Genomic DNA, 7,199 nt, shown 5'->3' with positions numbered 1-7,199 from the left:
CCACTGCTTCACCTTGAAATACATTGTCTTTATTTTTCCCATTTCTTCCCAAAGGATCTCTAATTCTTTCTTCCATCAACCTATTATTTGTCTTCCCCTTACATTTTCCCCTGAAACTCTTGTAGCTGGGCGTTTTTCCCTTTCAAGATGCAAAGGACTCAAGGGCAATTTGCATTGTTTTACACCATAAGAACAACACTCATTTTTTGAGCAAGTAGCTGGGTCCTTGTCACTAACTTGTGGTGAAGGTGGTGGTGGAGGGCAGTGCCCCTGTCTCTACATTGAAATCTCTTTAAGAAATCCCTGCACAGAATGCCAGTTTAGTTAGTGGAAAGAACATGCACCCGGACCTAGCATCTGATTTAATTTGTCACAGCCATCTGATTCCGAGTAAAAGAATTCACCTCTCTAGGCCTCATTGTTCCCATCAATAAAATAGAGCAGCAGCACAGTATAAGAATGAGGCTCTGGAGATTGATAGAGCAATACCCAATTACTGGTTCATCTTACTAGCTATGCAATCTTAGGTCACCCATTTCCTCACAACGGCAAGCACTTCTTCATCAATGAAAAATGTAAACCTCAGACCGGAAGGGATGAATCAAAAAGATCACGTGCACAAAATATTTAACCCATCGCCTATGCCATCATATGTACTCAGCTCTATTCGACATTATCGGGGTATCTCTTTTCTCAGAATTGACATGGGCCCTCATGCACGTCTGACTTTGCTCTTGCTATTCCTTGCACCCGAAATGCCTTTTCACTTAACCCTAAAGTGTCTTCCATGATTCTTTTTTTATTTGCATCTTCTCCAAACCTCTAATTTCTCTAAGCAAAACCAGTCACTCCCCACTGTCTATTCTCAGAGGACTTTGTCCTTGCTGTTTGTAAGTCTAATCACCTTATTTTGTAGCTGCCAATAGTCTTACGAGTATACTTCTTACACATTATTCTAGACGCTGAGCTTTTAGATACCTGGACTATGTCCTTTTTGTCTTACTTTGTCAGTACTAGACACAAGGTCTAACGAATAGTAGGTGCTCGATATATAATTATTAATGACTAAAAGAGCAGATAAAGACAGAAGGCAGGTTTCACTATAAGTTTGTGATGGATGAATAAATAACAATAAAGACCCAGTTTCCATAATTAGGCCATAAGGCAGTGGCATATGCATGGGCCATCCAGGCTTCATTTCCAGCATGCGGGACCGGGTCAGACCTGACCCAACAGGCTTATGGACTTGCTGCTGAAGCTCTGAGGTTCTGATTTGGACATTTGACAATTCTAAAGGCCAGGCTCTGGGCTTGTTCCCAAGTGTGCAGTAGGTGGGAACTTAGGTACAGGGGTAAATGGTCCCAGCCTCGAAGATAAGAGCAATTCAGGGCAGGAAGACAAGCAAGGGATTAGAGTAATCTGGTTGATTTGTCTTTCTCAAGTAGTAATTCCAAGACAATTTGGAGTTTTGACACCTTATCATCTTTCATTTTACCTTCTTGTACTTATTTTCTCATGCTTATGAAAATGACAGAGAGAGAAAAAACTAAAATATAATGGGATCCTTTCAAAAAACAAAAGTGAACTAAAATTATAGTGCCTACCCATCCCCCATTCTTTGCTGACACTTTTTGGAATAAGATCAGCATCTTTTTGATTATGATGTATCAGGCACTTACCCTGTGGGCTGTTGTCTTTCTGGGAGCAAGATTTAATCTATGGAATAGAACGGTTCAACTATTCATTTAATAAGCATTTATTGAACTCAAAGTATGATGTAGATACCATATGACATATCAAGAATAAAAAAAAGTGATGGGTTGGCAGACAGTCCTGAAAGAGAAGTGAAGGGCTTGGAATTCAAGTCTGTGACTCCACCCCTCATTAGCTGTGTGATACAGGACAAGTCACATGGAGTCTCAGTTTCTACATATCAGGAATAGGCAGGATAGGAGTCGCTTTCCCTCTCGCCCCTTCTCACAGAGTTACTTAAAAGATCACGTGAAAGCATATATGAAAGAGCTTTGAACACTGAAAAGTGCTAAGAGATTACAAAGAACGGCATTAACGGTTTATGTTGTTCTTCTCTCCCCGCCAATCTCCCCTCCGAGAATAACACGAGCTTCATTCTGAGGAGATTAGTCTAAATCAAATGTGAGATTCAAAAATGAAAGTTGGTAATATGAACCCTAAGACAATCTTCCAAGTTCTGACTCTGGTACAAATTAGCTATATGATTGTTGTCAATTCATCTCCCTTGTCTAGGCCTCAATTTCCTTATCTTATAAAATGAGGTGGGCAGACCAGATAAGGAGCCCTAAAGACCTTTCTAGTTCAGATGGTGTTCTTCTGTGAGCCCATGAAAATGACTGACATTTTCCTGAACTAGGTGAATCGTGTTTGTAAGCCTACTTACCTGGACAGGTAAGATGGCAGGACACAGATGAATTGTTTAGGCCTAGGAACATAGCTGGTGGGTAGAAGACTCAAGAAGGCAGAGTTGTTTCATGTCCCACGCCAGAGGAGACCAACATGACTTCTGGGCTCCAGGCATCATTGTCTTCACAGGTGTTGTCCTTCATTAAAAAATAAAATTAAAAAAATATTGTATGACTGTGTTGGTACAAAAATGAATATAACCCAGGATTGATTATATATTTTTTCTTTAAATATATAAAAAAAATAAACCTTTTATAAAATAACTCTCTAATGTTGTCACAGACTCCAGGCACTATCCCTACTATCTATAATGAGTAAGGTGGCCCTACTGGGTTCTACTAAAAGGGGTGGTACACTTTCCTCAAAGGGCATGTAGAAGCCTGCTGAACCTCGCCTTCCTTCTGGAGTGTGGGTTCTCACAGCTTCGGCACTGTTGAGGTTTGTACTGGACAATTTTTGCTGTCGGAGTTGTTGACCCCTGCACTGCAGATTAAGAGCTTCCCTGGAGTCTATCCACCTCCCTCAGTTGTGATAACCCAAAACTATCCCAGACACTGCCAAGTGTCCTCTTGGAGCCAAAATCATTCATGGTTGAGAAACCCTGTTCTAGAATATTCTTTCTAGATGATATTCCACCTTCTACTAGGAGCTCAGTATCTTTTCTTGGGCAATGGCTTTCCACATCGCTCTTGGTAAAGACAAAGTCCTTCCATAGACCATCAACTCTCTCTGACCGCGCCCCCTGTGCCTCTCTTACATTGTTTCTGGCTGTTCTTCCTGTTGCCAGCATGGCTCCAGCCTTGGCGTCCTTCCTGCTGTGGCCTGTACTTGCCAGTCATACTACTGCTGTCTTAGGTCCTTTCAAATGATTCTTCCTCCTGCATGGAACATGCATCCCCAGGTAACCCAGTTGGTTACCGTCTTCATTTCACTAAGTATTACCTTTGCAATGAGGCCTATCCTAGCCACCTTTTTAAAAATTACAACCCTATTCCCTGCCATTCTTCCTCCCCTCTTCTGTCTCTGTCTCTCTCTGTCTCTTTCTCTCTATATATTGTTTTCATAGGTCATTACCTTCTGATGTACTGTATAACTTATATTATTTAATCATTTGCTATATTTATCACTTACTGTCTTTCTTGCCCTGCTAGAATATAATGCCACAAGGATAGGAATCTTGTTTTGTCTCTTGTTCATCCCACAACTGCTACATAATAGGTGCTTGATAAATATGCATTAGATTGAATTGTAAAAAAAAAGAAAAAAAAATTGAATTGAATTGAAGTAGTCCCTCTCTGTCTTTGAACAGGCTTACTGGCAACTTCATCCTTCTTCTGACCCCAAATCGCATCTCTGTGTCTCTCGTGCATTGTGGTCATGTCTTCCACAGTGGAGTTTTCTGTTTCTCTTCCTGAAATGCTCCCACTCTCCCTGACTGCATTTATGTTTGTTTGTACCCCCTCTGTTTCCCTTTCTTCCCTGAGGTGCCTAGAGAGGGAGAGGGGAAATCTGCATGCTCAGGTTTCAAAACAGCTGACTCTTCACTTCTTATAGCTGCTCTATGATGAAAAAGGACGATTCAAAAAAGACTTGAAAAAGCAAGACCTTGCAGTCCCGGTGAGCACAAACAATGACGAAGAGAACAGAAGGGTCCCTTTCAATCTTCATGTTGGGAATTATTTGCCACTGGAGCTGCTGAATAGAAGGGCCGGACTACGGGGTTAGTATGTCCTCCTCTGAAAGCTGGCTGGGGAGAGGTGGCCAAGGAGTCATTGCAACCAAGGCTGGCATGTGGGGACACCAGGAGCCCATGTCTTACTGGAGAGACAGACTTTGCTGACCCAATTTCAGCACAACATTGCCTGACGCAGCACTGCAATCCACAACTTTAATAACTTGGTGACATACAAAGCAGTTTTGATGCAAAGTGGAGCTGACAGAGCAGCAGAGGGAAGGCTCTGCTTCTCACTGAGCTGCGTGGGGAATCCACTCAAGGTGACTGCAACCTTCGCAACCCAGCTGACAGTCTGAGCCTGCTCTTGCAAATGAGAGAGGCTGGTTTGTTTTCCAGGAGGGCAAAACTGAGGGTGGCAGTGAGTGGAACCAACTTAAAAGGATTGGTTGACACAGCATGTCTCTTCTGCTTTGATTTATGTCCCTAATGTTTCTGCTCTTCATCATTTCTGCTGCTCCTGCCTTAATCCAAGCCTCTGTCACCTGGGCTATTGTAACTGCTATATAATATTCTCGGGGATTGTCCCCACCATTCCTCTTGTTCACAGCCAATAGAGCAATCTTCAAAAAGTGTAGCAATGATCACAAGGTCCTTACCCATTTTTCATATGACAAGGTTTCTCCCATCCCAACCTCCTCCATCTTGCCTTTTTGCACCTTTCTCATACATTCAAGATTCCCCTTAGAATCAACAAGGGAAAGTTGTACATTGTGCATTTAAAGGTCATAATAACAATTAGCAACCACAATAATAATAATAACAATTAGCAACTGTTATGAACTGGCATATGAACACGGACACTTTGATCTAGGTTGTGTAATTTGAATTATTTATTCTAGTATTAATTAATTATATATATATATATATATTCATATGTCATATAGATGACAGCATGGAGTATCCAGTGACCTCAAAGGTTCTCATGATTCCTTACCAGGGCGGCGTGTATTTAGAAGTTGATTCCTGTGTACAGACTGCAGTTCAAATGGAGTTTCAAAAGAGAGAGATTACTGGAGCTTGAAATTTTCAGGACAATCTCCCTGGAGATGGAGTGTCCTGAAGTGGGCCTGGAAGGAAGAACACATTAGAGATGGCAGAGAGGAAGAGAGATGGAGATCTGTATGCAAATGTGTCTACACGCATACATATGCTTTATATGTATTTAAACCGTAAATTGACTTTCACTTGCCTTCCACTTTGGTTTCCATGGTAACCCTGACCACTTGTTTTTCTTTTAACCTCCTTTTTATTGTTTCAGGATGAGGTGAGCTACATAAGGGTTAATCAGTAAGGGGAAGACAGGAGATTTTAAAGCAATTATTTGGATTTTTTTTTTTTCAAGAAAACCGCCAACTTTGCAATTTAATGCAAACTGTCTCTGGTATATTTGCCCTGAAGGATGCTGTAGGGAGAAACTGGAGCCAGAATCCTTTTTGTCCCCTCCTCCCTGACTTCTATTATTACCGAGCACTTACTGCTAATACAGCATCTAAACTTGCAATCTCGGTAACTATGGCAATAAAATGGGTGAGATTCCCTTCTATTTTGACTTGAATTGTTAGGACTTTGCAAAGAGCACGTGCATTTGCACAGGGGAGGGGGCCCGCAGACTATGGGAAAACAGTTATTTCAACTTCCTGTGGGGAGTTGAAGACTGTCATCTATCAGCCCACATTCACAGGGAGAATCATCACCTTGTCTGTGAAAGAGGATGCAGACACCGTACCTGGGCGTTATGGCGTACATCCAGGACTTTCAAGGCTCTCCTGTGCACATTCTGTACAGACAAGAGGCCAGGGATGCACTGAGCTTAAAAGAGATGGTGGGCAAGCGGTGAGACAGGAGGATCTGATGCAGGAGCCAGCAAATGTTCTCTGTAATGGACTCGACAGTAAATAGATCAGGCTTTGGGGGCCATTTTGTCTTGGTAGCAACTTTTTGAGTCTGACTTTGCAGCTCAAAAATGGCCATTGACAAAATGTAAGTGAATGGACAGGTGTGTTCCAATAAAATTTTATTTAAGGACACTGAAATCTGAATTTTGAATATGTTTCATAGTTCATGAAATGGTATTCTTTGCTCTTTTCCTCCAACCATTTAAAAAAATGTAAAAAGCATTCTAAGTTGTCAGGCTCTACAAAAACAAGTAGTGAGCTGGATTTCTCCCACAGGTCATGGTTTACAATTCCTCATTTAATCATGCCATGAAAAATTCGTTCCACCTCAGTGGATTTTGTTGTTATTCTTACCTGCTTTAGTTTATCATTATCGCTACATGTAGTAGTAAACACTACTTCTACCATTGCCTATGATTTTTATCATTAACTATGTGTTAAGCACTGTGTTAAGTACTATAAACATATTATTTTACATAATCATCACCAAAACCTACTTTAGAGTTGAGAAAAACAAGACTCAAAAACTGAGTTCCTTAAGGTCACGTAGCTTATAAAAACCATGACATTCAATTCCAAGGTCTTTCTGGCACAGTATGGCTTTTTCTTTTTCCCATAGACATACTAGGAGAGTTTGTGTCCACCAGGTTCTATTACCCCTACTCTAAGAGGGCTGGGCCATTAAATCTAACAGAAACACACCTGTGGGAAGAGGGCCCAGGGGCTTTCAAGAGCCATCTCATTGCAATGACACAATATCCATAAGAATTCATTGGGGATGACCTTAGACATCCCAGCTCTACTGGTATCTTTGATGGTCCTAACCTCTGATTTGCCCTTTGCCTTAACAGGTAATGCCATATATATTCACTGTCTTCTGGCCCTGGCTCTACCCCAGGAAAAGCATTAGCATTTTGGGCAGCCTCCATCTACCTGTCCAGCCTCTGCTTCCTCCTTGCCTGTCACTGAGATCTTAGCTCCATAGCCCATAGACTTCCTTTATTGACTGGCTATTCTCAACTCCCCCAACCCCGTGCCTTCCCCATCCTTTGAGGAGAAGTTCTGAAAACTTGGGATGCTCGGCAGGGAGAGAAGACGTTCCAGTGCTTCTAGGAGTGGATCGTTGTCTT

The sequence above is a fragment of the Rousettus aegyptiacus genome, unplaced genomic scaffold (assembly GCF_014176215.1).
Source record: "Rousettus aegyptiacus isolate mRouAeg1 unplaced genomic scaffold, mRouAeg1.p scaffold_m13_p_3, whole genome shotgun sequence".
NCBI classification, from domain to species: Eukaryota; Metazoa; Chordata; class Mammalia; order Chiroptera; family Pteropodidae; genus Rousettus; species Rousettus aegyptiacus.
This window is presented reverse-complemented; position numbering follows the sequence as displayed.